This window comes from Myxine glutinosa, chromosome 11 (assembly GCF_964187855.1).
Source record: "Myxine glutinosa chromosome 11, kmMyxGlut1.1, whole genome shotgun sequence".
NCBI lineage: Eukaryota > Metazoa > Chordata > Myxini > Myxiniformes > Myxinidae > Myxine > Myxine glutinosa.
Window position 1 is genome coordinate 107,482,144 of NC_136271.1, and position 14,603 is coordinate 107,496,746.

The window sequence follows — 14,603 nt, forward strand, 5'->3', positions numbered from 1 at the left end:
TATTTTGAAGACTGCTGACTCAAGCCAATGTTGACTCGCCGTGCTGCCAAACTCTCAATATTGCAGCATCCGTAGCAAGAGATATCCTGGGTATTGTTCTCATACCAACTGCTTGATAGTATCACCTCACTCTGTGTTGACATACAGGGATGAGCAGCGATTTCGTAGTTCTTCGAAATGTTTTGCTTGAATTAATTATGATAACGATCACAGGTCGAACTATACTTAAAGAAGACCTTTCGTGGTATAATTCAGATCGTTTTGAAGGCGCTACGACTGTTTCTGGTGACCATCTTAACATGTCTCCACAGCTGTGCTTGGTTCTTCAATAAACTTGTTATTTCTTCAAGAACTGGACTCGTGGCTCGGTCTACATCGGAGGGCGAGGACCGGGGTCGGGATCCCACATGTGTGTCCGTCCGTGTGTGTGTGTGTGTGTGTGTCCCCGTGTGTTTGTGCGTGTCCCCGTGTCTTTGTGTGTGTGTCCTCGTGTGTTTGTGTGTGTGTGCGTCCCCGTGTGTGTGTCCCCCTGTGTGTGCGTGTGTGTGTGTCCCCGTGTGTTTGTGTGCATGTGTGCGTGTGTGTGTGTGTCCCCGTGTGTTTGTGTGTGTGTCCCCGTGTGTGTTCCCCCCCTGTGTGTGTGTGTGTTTGTGTGTGTCCCCCCCGTGTGTTTGTGTGTGTGTGTCCCCGTGTGTGTGTGTGTGTCCCCCTGTGTGTGCGTGTGTGCGTTTGTGTGTGTCCCCGTGTGTGTGTGTGTGTGTCCCCCTGTGTGTGTGTTTGTGTTTGTCTCCGTGTGTTTGTGTGTGTCCCCACGTGTGTGTGTGTGTGTGTGTGTGTGTGTGTGTGTGCATGTGTGTGTGTCCGTGTCTGTGTTTGTGTGTGTCCCCGTGTGTTTGTGTGTGTCCCCGTGTGTGTGTGTGTGTGTGTGTGTGTGTGTGTGTGTGTGTGTGTGTATCCGTGTCCACGTGTGTGTTTTTTTTAAGATCTAAAGCTCAAAGGTCAAGGCTGCATAAAATCATCAATTTTCATTTTGTATTTTTTAAAACTATTTTCGTTATTTTGAGCATACGGAAGAAGAAGTCTGAATACAAATGGACGCGGATGGGCTTTGCATTTTCAGATGCTTTCTGGTTTAGCAGTTGCAACTGGTCCTACCCCCACCACCCCTCTCTGCAACCCTTTATTTCATTCTCGCACACGGTTAAAAACCACAATGCGATAAGCTCCACAAACTCTTAATCCGAACAGATCATCAAAATTCCAACTTCAGAATTGACTCTAACAGTAACAGCTGTCCCAACTACTAAAAATGTGTTCATTGCTAAAAACGTTTCATTCAAAAACGCGTGTCCGAGCCGTTCTCATGGAAGTAAGAATTAAGTTTAAAATGATTATTGAGTGGGAAAAAAAGAAAAAACTAACACCAGAAAGAGAATCCCATCCTCACTTAAATAAATGAATATATACACTTAGTTATAAAACCGCAAGATATGGTAAATTTTGTCAGATTCCACTCCAGATTTGGACATTATTTAGTCTACAGCATCCAATCTTCATATCCGAATCCAGATTATTATGATATGCTTCAATTATGTAATGATAATTATCGAGCATGTTTCCAAGGCAAGGCACGTTTGAGTAGGCCAAAACAAAATGGCGGCTTCCAAACCCAGTGAGGTGCAGTGGGCTGACCAAGATGGTGGGCCGCCATATTTGAAAACCACCATATGGGTTTTTTTTTTCTCATGAGCACCTCGTTAATCATCTTCAAAAAGGATGTTATAACTTATAACACACCCAAACACCCAGTTTTCATCCTTGCAATCTGTTGGAGGTCCAGGTGTATGCATGCAAAGTTTGTGGCCACTAGGTTTCGTGGTTTTAGAGTTATGGAGGAGACAGACGGATGGACAGACGGACGGATGGACGGACACTGCCTTTTATTATTATAGATATCAGAACGAGCCGATTCATCACACGGTGACCACAGATTGTTTAACCCCAATATGGGGCCGTTCAAAAATTACGTAACGCTGTTCTTTTTACTGGAGCCACTTATCATGCGTGCTGACGGGATTGATTAAACCTTTCTAAGAATTTTATTCGACATTGATTAGATTTTTCTGGGTATCTCATCGTGAGTAACACTCGACCCAAACAAAGCCAAAGGAAATCTGATGCAATAAACCCACAACAAAGTGTATAATTAATCAGCGGAGGTCTACAGACCTGAAGTGTTAGGCTCACCAGAAACCAAGTCAAGATCAAGAATTAAAATGAATTCCAGGGAATAAAACATCAGGCACAACACATTTATTTCTTTCTTTCAGTCGAACACTTGTGGTGAAACTTGGACATATACAAACAACTTGGATAAATACATACAAAAACATACATGGAAGATATAAAATATTACATATTTTTATTACAAACTATCAATGACAAATATGAAAGTAACTAAAATACAACTGTCAAATTTTACTTAATCTAAGGATATGGTTAATATGTTGCTAAATCTAATTAAGCAACACATGTATCCATCAGCAGTGTTTTCAGGTTGTTGACATGAGTCCTTGGGGCCATTTCTGTAACTTTCTCCATCTATGGAAATGTAATGAACCCCAATGTCAATGGCCAGGAAAGACCTTCATTAAAGTGTGCAGAGAAACAGTTTGAGATGACCCGGCCACTGAGTTTCTGGATATTCACATTGTAAACTCTGCTTCACATTCATTTTGTGTGGAAACAGGTTTAGGTCCTTCCAAAGAATTCTCCCAAGTTGTTGTTTTTGACATTCCTGCCTCCATTGACAGGCAATGCAATGATTTATTTTGGGGATTGCCAATCACCCAAGGGAGAATATCCTGCGCCACGCCATTGGTGCACGCAGTTGGCTGGCGACAATTGGTTCGTCCAAGCACGACAAAGCATTTCATAGATTTACATTTTTGTGTTGGTTTGTATTGAACTCCTTCCTGAACTTCCTCTGTACTGTCACAAAACAGGGCATTTCACCAAGAACACTGAAGATGGACCACAAAACACGCCGTTTTGTAATAAATAAATAAATCAATAAACATGTTTCATACACCTTCACTCAAATATAATAAAGTGAACAAAGTAAAAATGTAAATGTAATAAAATAGCATTATTATGTATCACCGACCACAATTAACGAGGGATGGTGCATTTTGTGAACTAGCAACGGTACCTGCACTATGGGCGGGGCTTCAATTGGGAGGCCCAAATGAAAAGGCAAAATATCAGAAATTGAAGGGTTTATTTATTTTAAACGATTTATATAAACATCCGTTAAATCATATCACACGCAAATCATCAAAATCTAAACAGTATTTGTAGAATTTCAATAAAAGCCACATCACTGTTCATATCGGTAAATATTATTCCATCGTGTTTGGAAAAACTGGAAAATTGGAAAAATTGGGGAAAAAATGGAAAAACAATACAGCCTATTTTACTCCAGGGGGTCCCAGGATTACCCACCCAAAATTTCGTTGCGATCGCTTCAGCCGTTTTTGCGGTACCTGGGAACGGACAGACAGACAGACAGACGGACATTTGGTGGATTATAGCAAGATTAACACTCTGTCGGCCACCCACCAATCCCACAACTTGTAGTTGGGCAAAGGAGTCAAATCCAGATGGAATAGTGCAAAGTTGAGCATGTGACCTCTGCCTTCTGTCAGAAAGCAATAATGTTAGATACAAGAATTGAGTCTCCCCTATATTTCCCAACCACCCCTCCACCACACCGATTACGCCCATAAATAACAATGGGGGGGGGGGGGGGGTCTAAAATAAAAGGATAATAAGTAACCACAGGATGATGGCAAAATTGGGGGAATGGAGTGCTTCACGTTTTCTTCATCAAGTGAGTCGAGCTAAATTTTGATGTAACTGGAAGAGCCCATGGATGTTTAAATCCAACCAGAGATGAGCGCAATGGACCAGATGGTTATCCATGCGTACAAGATGGTGTCCTGATGACGAACGGCATCATTTATTACAGTGGTTGAAGACTCGCAGTTGCTGTAAAAGAAGAATATAAAAGAGAATTGGTATCACACCACATCCATATATTTTTCAGATATTACAAATTAACCGGTTTACCTAGTGGTCCAATTACATTTTCATTCCAAATGAACCAGAGTGGCCAAACTTATCGAACTCAACATTTTTCACTCTCCTCCTCAGTTCAACAATCACAGACTCTACCTCATTGTTATGTAATTATTAAAATATAATATTTTGTTCCTAAATTGACACCTTTTACAAGCATAGCTATTACAATGTGATATCTTGAATTATTAGTTTATGTATCAAAGGATTGCATGTCATTTATTTAAAATAGCTACATCCGATCGATATTTAACAAGAATGACCGCACTGTGCTCACAACCTGCAACAAAATCCGGTAACGGGCCGATTGGGAAATGCGCATTTAATGCGCTATTGAAAGACTAACCCGACACCTCTCATCCATGTCAGCCTCCACCACGGTTATATCACAACAAACTGATTTGTCACACGGTCACAGATGGTTTAACCCCAATACGGGGCCCGCAAGGCCAACCCCTGCTCTAGCGGGGAAAATGGCCTTAAAACGATCATTCATTCATGGGGCCATTCAAAAATTACGTAATGCTATTTTTTTCAGGATGCACATACCATGTGTGCTGACGGGCTCGATTAAACCTTACTAATAATTTGTATTCGACATTGATTAGATTTTTTGGGGTCCCTCGTCGTGAGTAACATTCAACCCAAACAAAGCCAAAGGAAATCTGATGCAACAAACCCAGGCAGTGTATAATCAACAGAGGCCTACAGGCCTGATGTCTTAGGCCCAACAGAAAACTAAGATGGTGGCCATATTGTTTTGTCTGGGTGCCATCTGGTGAGTGGAGTCAAGCGACTAATGTGGGTGGGGTCTGGCAGCTGTCTGACCAATGGGTGCACATTGCAAAAATCGACCCCCAACAAGAACCACAACAACAATAACCATGCGAAGATGTTGTAGACCTCACATTTTTTGGAGAAAAGCCTCTTAAAGGAATGCTACAGTGAGTTGATGAACACTGCTTAGATATATAGTGATAAAATAAGCTGTGCAAAGAAATACATTGTATTTTGGAGCAGGATGACAGACCGAGACTGACAGTATGTGAGAGGGTACAGGTGCACACAGTACAATTACCTTGAGACAACAATATAAAAGGACAAAAGATGTTTGTTGTTGCCTTACAACAATTGTTGTTGCCAACAACTGTTGCCTTAGGGAGACAGTCTCGCACATGAGTTTACTCATCTGAGATTGGGTGTTCAGAATGATTGTAAGAATGAGATAATCGTCAAAAAATACCAACTTCTGATAACTTCCAAAATAAATATAAACATATGTTGTTACGGTTGAGAAATAAAAGGAAAACCCGATATTTATGTCATTTTAAAAATAAACACCCCCTAGTTAATTACACAACAACACATAGCCTGCATTCGTCAGTTATTTCTTATTAAATGTAAAGATTAGCTCCCTTTCCATTGTGTCGTAATTAAATGTGCATATGTGGGTGGAGTTAGGCAGAATTCCAACCCCTCGTGTTGTTGAAGAAGACGTTGGTTCATGGGCAAGCACGATCCACGTGGAAACTTCCAGAGGGAGGCGTGGTCCAACAACAGCATGTGACCGGAAGCGGCCAGTCGGGGTCCGTGGAACCTTCCAGAGGGGCGTTACCCCAATAAAAAGACAGAACCCATTCGTGTTGGTCTTCCTCGTGCTGTCTACCGGATTGACCCACACGCTATGCGCTGGACCTGCCAGCCCGAACTGCCCTCACCCGAATCAGCGGTCACCAGTCCTCCCGGTACGAGTCTAACCGGTGTGATCTATCTCCTGTGTGCGAGTGTGCCAGGCACCTGTGTCGGCAATAGTTAGGTAAGGCTTTATGATACGCCTGCTTCTGGTCCTTTTGCTGTGCTTTTTGTGAATAAAGACGTGTACATTTTACTTCCTCTCGACCTGCTTGTGTCGAGATCATGCCTTTTATTGTGCCTTATGTAATTGTGGTTTGCATTTAATAATGGATGCTTTGTGAAAAGGATTAAGCTTACTATGTTCCCTCTTGTTTTGAACTATGTTTTATTGTCCAACTGTGCCAAAAAATGTAGAAAGATAGTGAAACTGCTTGCTCTGTTAGACCCCCTAGTGAAAACGCGTCTGTCTGTCCTTGACCAAAAGCCAACATGGAAGATAAGTTTTGAGAATGTCACGGTGCTCTTTCTCCCTCCCGCATCTTGCCCTTTGCTCATGCCAAAGAAGATAGGACAAGGGTGGGGGTACTGGTCAACGTTTCCCCCATTGTGTATTATACTGCTGAAACTTGCCAAAATTAGCGGAGATTTTTATCACACTCTGCAAGTATATAAGGAAGTTCTTTCTGTAAGGAACTCAGGAGTGTATGTGGCCATGCTGTTCGTCTGTGAATAGTATGACTCTTACACCCTCCACAGCGCTGTGATATTGGTTCATCATTAAATCTTGTTATCTCTTGAACTCAAGGTGTGGAACATGGTTCTGTTCTCGACAGTTTTGGTGTCAGAAGTGGGATCCGACTCTGAGCGATATTTGGGAGGCAGACCCTGTGGGGACTCAGCGGAGAGGCTGGCCAGCACTGATTCGATTAACGTGAGTTTTCATACTGAGGGGTCTTTCCAAATTGAGCTCCGTTCACTCACTCAGGCTGTCTGTCTTCCATTTCGTCGTTCCGTGCTTGGATCACGAACAAATTGGAATCTGGTGTGTAAGTACAGGCCTATTTGGCTCGGGTAACAAGTTGTCTATTGATGAACCAAGAAATGGGGGTCAGTTAGCAAAAAGGGGGGACTTCTTGGTAAAGCCAAGAACTTCCCAGGCAGGGCAGTCTAGAGACAAGATGGAGTTGATGGGGTTGATAGTAACCAGAGAAAGTATTGGCTGCGGACTAACGGAGGGGACCCAAGGAGGATGGCCAGGATAAGTGTTAAGCTAAGTTAAGAAGGGAGAACCCCTTTAGGAAAGCCCTGGCATGGGTGATAAGTTAGACAAGTTAGAAGCGCTATACAAGCATTGACCGCGAGTTAGCGCCGCGGGAGGACCGGATGAGGGAAATATCGGCGCGGTAAACTAGAAGGCAGGATTTTTCGGTGGATGGCCTCGGGGCGCTTCCTTGCGCCTTGTACCCATCACGAGCTGCTTCTTGCAAATGGGGGTCGTGCTGCTGTGCGCTGGGAGCGACCGCCTGGGCGCATGGACGGGAAAATGTTCCGTGCACGTTAATTAAATATCTTAAGGGAGATTAAGGTATGTCGGAGTAATACTCAATCTGAAGTAAACTAGAATGATTTGAGTTCTGGAGACGGAGTGCGTGTATTCGACGCATTCGGGTGGCCGAGTCAGGCGAATAAAGGATTAAAATGAGCCAGGTAAGATGCGGCTGGTTGCACCTTTATAAGGATATGGAAGAATAAGGATAAGAATGGGTAATAGATATTGGTGTTAAGAATACTCCGGCGTGAGTACTGTGATAAGAGAAGGGTATTACAGATCGGGGGGCGGCCCGATCTTCGACCCGCTGGAGGGACTAGCCCAAGGAAGGTAGGACGATGAGTATTTTAAGTTAAGCTACGCACTGGATGTGTGTATCTGATAAACCCCCCCCCCCCCTCAAGGCCTTCTTTGTCCCGTCTCAGGATTTAAGGCATGCACATCCGGTGCAGTTTTTACCCAAAGGAAGGAGTTCTGACAATATGCTATAGGTAGGTCAAGTATTAGCTCTTTCTGGACAAGAGATGAGGTTAGATCTGGAGAAATAAAACAGAGAGGATTATAATGTACGAGGTGTGTGGAATCCAGCTGTGAACACGCGAGCCGAGACATGCAGGCAGGTTACCGGGGCAACGGAGTAGCTGCCTCGCGGGGAACAGCGAGGTGGGACAGAATCGAGACAGGAATGCGGACCGTGCTGTGCACAAGCAGGGGACGCATTCGTGTGTGTGAACAATGCGAGTGATGAGGTAGCTTGAAGTGATGTGTTGGAGTGAGCACATGTATGTTGTGTGCTGAGTGGAAGCAGTGCTGCATTGTCGAGCATGCTTCCAAGGAAGACTTTGGGATGCTAGAGTTGGAAGCGTTTTGTTTTGTATCTCAAGGGAGATATTGGTTATTTCTTATATGTGGAAATAGGAAATGTTTATGTGATTTTTGGAGAAGGATAAATTAAACTGGAATCAGAAAAGCGCAGGTACCAGATAGGAGAAAGGCAGGAGAAGTGCTGAGACTTCAAAAGCACAGGAAGAAAGAAATCCAGGTAGAAACCAAGGGATGGATAGGCTCACATCACAGCAAGGAGCCAGGTAAGTTCACAGGTAGGAAGTATATGGAGTGTGCATGAATTTATACTGTATTGTATGGAAAATGAAGTGTCAGTCACATGGTATGTGTGTATAAGGGAATGAATGATCTGTCATTGCAGCGTGTATTTGTGTTTATTGTGTGTGTGTCATTGATGTGTGTCATTGATTGACAAGGGGTTCCCCAAATTGCCTGCGGGCGTTGGGCAATCCGGATGAGTAAATTTGGGGAAGAAATAAAAGGTATCAGTTTAGATTTTGAGATGCCATGTGGGACTCAGTCTGCTGGGGAAAATTGGCAGGGAATAATGAGTATGTTATGGAGAGCATGTGTAGACAGGGCTTTAAAACAAGTGTTCAATTACATCCCCACATTAACGGCTCTCCAGATGTAGCAAGGGAGAATGGGAGTAAAAGTCAAAGATGATAGGCTGTCAACCGACTGGGTGTTTATTCAACGGCATGGCCGGGGCTTGTATTTGGCCGACTTGGGATGGCAGAATGCGTTGAATGAAGGCAAGAATGACATGTGATGCTGGCGTGAGTCCAATCGGAAGGATGGATGGTTATGGTTTCACCCGGTCTGTTTATCTGTCTGTCTGTCCAGACACGGAGCTCTTGGGAGAGCCAGGATGGGTTGGGGTGACCAAGATGAATGTGGACAATATATTAATTGTTTGCCATTGTGAAATTTTGCCCTCGATTTGAGACGAAGACATATGGCATTTGCTGTCGGGCTCAGGTTGGCTGGTTTCCTCAGCTCTGGAGGATCAGAGCGGGTGGATATTTTAAGTTGATACTCCTATGACAAATGTTGATACTCCTATGTGATGCGGGGTATGTGTGTGGTGATGGTGTCTGGGGCCTCGGGGTTTGCCCCTGCCTATTTGCCGGTCTGTCTGTCTGTTACATTTGACCCTCAGAAAAGGTTTCGTGAAAGGGGTTACACTTGATGGGCCAACTTATGGACAGGAACATGGAATTTGTACAGAATGCAGGCGATAACCCACCTGTGTCTATCTCTGTGTGTGTGTGTCCGTATTTGTCTGGCTTTCTGGCTGTCCATGGAGTCATGTCTTTGAACACTGATTTTGAGGGAGTTGCGGGTGTGCCATGGAGTTCAGGTGCACCTGCGGTGGTTGGAAGGTGATGGTGGAGCGGTGCGAGGATGCACGCTTGGATTAAAACATGTATTTAATTATCTGAGGATGTGTGCTACTTTCTCTGTAGGTACAGTGTGGATCAATTAATGGAGAGGGCACTTTGACTTTGTACATCCATGGACTTTGCCATGCGTGTGAAAGCGCAAGTCGATGATAATAATGTCTTGTCCAGCACAATATTTTCGCAACTATGGAATGTGCTCGAATTCCATGTTGGTGCAATGCGAGTGTGATTCCTGCCATGCATGCCGCGAGAGATACATTGTTTGTGATGGGACTGTGGCGAAAGGTTGGATAGCAATGTGTAGAATATAAGATGCGTTGGTACATTTGTGTTGATCGATGCGCCGAAAAAGAAGTTGGAGGCGCGTGATGGAGTTGCAGGTGCGGACCAAAGTGGTGTCCGCGGTGTTTATTGGGGGTCGAAAGTCACTCCCTCAGTGTCTGCAGACTTGTCGTTCGGCAGTGTCGAAAGACAGGTTCGATTGTCAGTCTGTCTGCTTGATTTTCGGGTCTCACTCTGAGTATATGGTATATACTCTGAGTATATGGTCGTTTTCTGTTTTGTGCTTTAATGGTGGTTGATTTGACTTCCCTGAAAGGGGGACAATAAATATTTGGTGTTAGCTGTTGTCATTTCGGATGTTTGCAGTTGTAATGTGGAGCCAGTCTGTCTGTCCGACTGGGTGTGTCTGACTGCGTCTGCAAATATGGATCAAGGAGGAGCAGTGTCTGCGGTGTCAGTTATGGTGTCGAATGTCATTCACTGTGTCTGCTGACATGTCGTGTGACTATGGTGACTATGATGGTGTGTCCTGGCGGGAAGAATCGTGGCAGCCTACAGATTTGAATGGAATGGCCTCTGTGAGACCATCCTGTTAGTACGTTGGGGGTTCGTCTGTCTGTCTGTCTGTGAATGGAAACTCAGAAAATTGAACTGGACTTCGACAGAAGGCAGGTGGGTGGTCACCTGCTGTGAATTGTGGTGGAACATTTGTGATGTCCCCTAATACGAGGGGACGAATTGGTTTGTAAATGTGTTGTGCAGGTACTTTCTCTGTAGGTAGCCAAATTCTACCTGGGGTAAGTCAAGGTGGAGGGGAGTTGTCTCTGATGCCTTGCTCCACGGGGCAGTACTATTGTTGTCAAGTCTCATGTAATCTTGGTTAACGTATATCTACGGACAAGAGCTGCACTTTATTTTAGTAAGTGACTGGGAAAGTTTGTTTTAAAAAGTGCCAGTGGAGTTGTTTAGAGTTATGGAGGTCACAGCTCGCTGGAACCTCTTTGTTTATGTTTGGCTGGCTTACACTGGCTAGTGTATGGGAAAAAAGGGGGACTGAAAATGCTTTGAATTTGCAGCCTGGCGGACAAGAGCTGTGTTTGGGAAGGTTAGAATCCAGCATTTTGCAGCCCTGAGCAGAGGGGATTGCCCATTGGGCATGTTTAGGATTTAACAGAGTGGTGAAGGTCTGTGGAAATATGAATCCAATGTTTGATGTATACTGGTCGGTGTGCTCTGAGTTCGAAGGAAGATGATGCGATTATTTCAGATTTATCATAGTTAAGTTTGAGAAAGTTGATTTGAAGCCAGGATTTATTTCAGTGATGCAGTCCGTAGGGCTATTCGGGTACTTTGAAGTGATTTACATCGGAATGCATCTCTTGGAGGACTCCCGCTGTTCAAGGGAGGAAAGGTGTGAAATAGTGACGTCATCCTCGCTGGAAATGTGGTTGGAAATGGCAGGATTGACGGGAGAGTCACAGTGGGTGAAAAAATTGACCAACATGAGAATTAGGTCTATTTCAATAAATAGATCAGGTTATTTTCTTTTTATTATTTGTTTATTGGGCAGCTATTGGGCCAGAGGCTAAAACAGGTGTCTGCAACAGGTGCATGGGATGCTAAGAGAGGTATTAGAGGACATTGGATTAACTTTAAATTGAAATGAAAATTGAAAAGGTGGATTAGGAAAATGAGTTTGTTCAAATAATCGTGGCATCTGTGGGATGCAACAATTTTGTGCCAGAATAGTGTATGGGGAACCGTCATCTGGGAAGCGTCGTTAAATGGCAGTAGGTTTAGACAGGTATTGAAAGGGTTCGTGCAATGTCATTTTGGGGCACCACTCGACACAAGAGTGGTAGAGAGCTGAAGTGAATACTGCCAATATGGTGCAATAGGGTGACAACTGAGTTTTGTTTGGAAAACTATTTGTTTGCAATCTTGGTTCGTACATAAGCGGGCAAAGAGATTATGCCAGTCTGAGGGAGTTTGTGTCCTTTGGATGGGAGCTGGAGCCTTGTAGGGTTGGGGCTTGTGGCTCGCCATTGTCTGTCTGCCAGTTATGGTGGGCAGAGGGAAGAGGGGTGATACTGCTCTGGCCTCTTGCTTGGCAGAATTGAGTGTTGCTGGTTTTACCCCTGTTCAAAATTGAGCTCTCGAGAGCTGATTAACATTAGGATGCATCTCTCGATGGACCCCTGGCTGGTCCGAGGTGTGAAATATGGTGACATTGTCTTGTGGACACTTTGTGAGTGGCTAGACATGCGCCTGAAAGGGGAAATTGTATTCATAACTCATGTGGGTTGTGTCTGAAGGAAAGGTTTGGGAGGAAGTGTGAAGAAGGTCGTGGAAAGTGCAAAGATGATTGGATTGGAAAGTCGACTCAGATGGATTATTTGTCAATGACAGGTGACTTTGTTAGGAATTGTTGAGGAAGTAGAGGAAAAGGTTGTAAAAAGTTAATGGAAAAGACAGGAAATAAAGGAAAGTGGTTAGTTATGGAATGTTGTTTTTGTGATAAGAAGGTGATACAAGGGGTTGGCTTGCACTGGGGGGACCAATGAATGTAAAGTTTAAAAACGTTGTGTTAGATTGCTACATGCAGAATGACCCCAATCGAGGAGGTGATTGGGGGCTGGTGAAGATTGGATCACGGCTCTGCAGACCAGGTGAACAAACTCCACCAGGTATGTGGGAATCACATCAATTGAATTATTGCTCAAAGGGAGGTGATAGAGCAAAATGAAGAAGATTGTCATGTGGACCGCAAGGCTAACCTCCGCTCTTGCAGGGAAATGGCTTTGGGAGGCTAGTTGTTGTTGTTTTAGTAGACTCTAGGTTCTAAAACCTAAGGCAAAATGCATAGGAGGGTAAAGTTGGCGATTGCGGATGGAGATTAGCTAGAAAACTTGGAGACGATTTCGTTATTTTTCAGATAATTTTTCCAGTGGGTTTATACTGGTGTGAAATTCGCGTATCTAGGAAGGAAGGGAAAAAATGTCCAGGTATTGATAGGATAACAGTGAAATTTTGAAGGGGAGAATACCGATTATTTCCATTGACCAAATGGGGGGGAAATGGTTGGTAAATCATGTATTATTAGATGTAGGAAAGATGATTAAAAGGAAGGCATTTTCGGAAATTGGTGAAAGTAAATATGGCATTTGAATTTCCAGACACGACACAGGAAATGCGGCTATGAATAAGCCAACCATCTGAGAGATAAGGTAACTAAATGCCAATTGGTGGGACGGGGGGCTAGGAATTTGACCATGGTGTGTGTAAGAAAGTATTTTTCAGGATGGACGATGAAGAAACCGCCGTCGGAAGACCATGATCTTGACCACAGAGGCCGTCGACCTGAATGGGTCCTACAACAAGGCAGATGTGACCGGCGCTTCAGAAGATTGTATTGATTTTTGTGATGACTGTGATACTTGTGTTGAAAATCCCTTGTGGGAACTGGCTGATGCCTGTATTGATGTTTGTGATGACTGTGATACTTGTGTGGTAAACCCCTTGCGTGTACTGGCTAACGCCTCTTATGTATTACAAGCTCACAGCTGTACACCCCCTTCCGACCCAACTATGGATCTGATTGCGACGCTGGGTCTGGCAGTCGAGGGACCCGACATGGATATCCTAGACCCGCAAGCCGACCAGGCGTCCATGGGAGACTTTGACATAAAGGAAGTCCCTCTCTTTGCTTCAAATGTTTTGGATCTCTTTGCTTCAAGTGATTCGGATTTTAACGCTTTGTACCCTGACCAGGAACATGAGACACAAGATACTGACAACATTATGTATTCCCCAGAACAGCAGCACGTGAGAGATCTCATGGGCATGATCGTTGATTAACTTCGAAGATCTGCAAGGACCGCATCTGCAAAGGGTGGGGGGAGCAAGTTCCGCAGGGGAGGTTGCTGGCCCCCTGGCGGAGCAGAACCTCATCTGGACCAGAGGCCTTCGTTGTGGATCCGAAACGTTAATAGACTTTCATGTTCTGAGTCTTCATGTTCCAAACACGCACAACATGACACCTTTCAAACATGCATGCAAGGTACTTTATATGCGTGGCATGCCTTTGGAGGACACACATACAACACTCAATAAAGCCCGATGTGGCCACATATAACACTATACTCTTTTGCTTTGCAAATAAAGCCGATGTGGCCTGGTCTCTGTGATACGTAGTCTCGTAGAGACCAAATGGGGGAATGTCGAGATCATGCCTTTTATTGTGCCTTATGTAATTGTGGTTTGCATTTAATAATGGATGCTTTGTGAAAAGGATTAAGCTTACTATGTTCCCTCTTGTTTTGAACTATGTTTTATTGTCCAACTGTGCCAAAAAATGTAGAAAGATAGTGAAACTGCTTGCTCTGTTAGACCCCCTAGTGAAAACGCGTCTGTCTGTCCTTGACCAAAAGCCAACATGGAAGATAAGTTTTGAGAATGTCACGGTGCTCTTTCTCCCTCCCGCATCTTGCCCTTTGCTCATGCCAAAGAAGATAGGACAAGGGTGGGGGTACTGGTCAACGTTTCCCCCATTGTGTATTATACTGCTGAAACTTGCCAAAATTAGCGGAGATTTTTATCACACTCTGCAAGTATATAAGGAAGTTCTTTCTGTAAGGAACTCAGGAGTGTATGTGGCCATGCTGTTCGTCTGTGAATAGTATGACTCTTACACCCTCCACAGCGCTGTGATATTGGTTCATCATTAAATCTTGTTATCTCTTGAA

The 14,603-nt window shown here is 44.1% G+C and overlaps 1 long non-coding RNA gene across 1 annotated transcript; it reads left to right on the plus strand.

Moving 5' to 3' along the window:
* Positions 1–8,007: 8,007 nt before the first annotated feature.
* Positions 8,008–14,603, plus strand: LOC144894324 (uncharacterized). The gene is made up of 2 exons (XR_013625015.1): positions 8,008–8,412; positions 12,450–14,603. It is a non-coding gene; the product is annotated as an uncharacterized LOC144894324 (long non-coding RNA).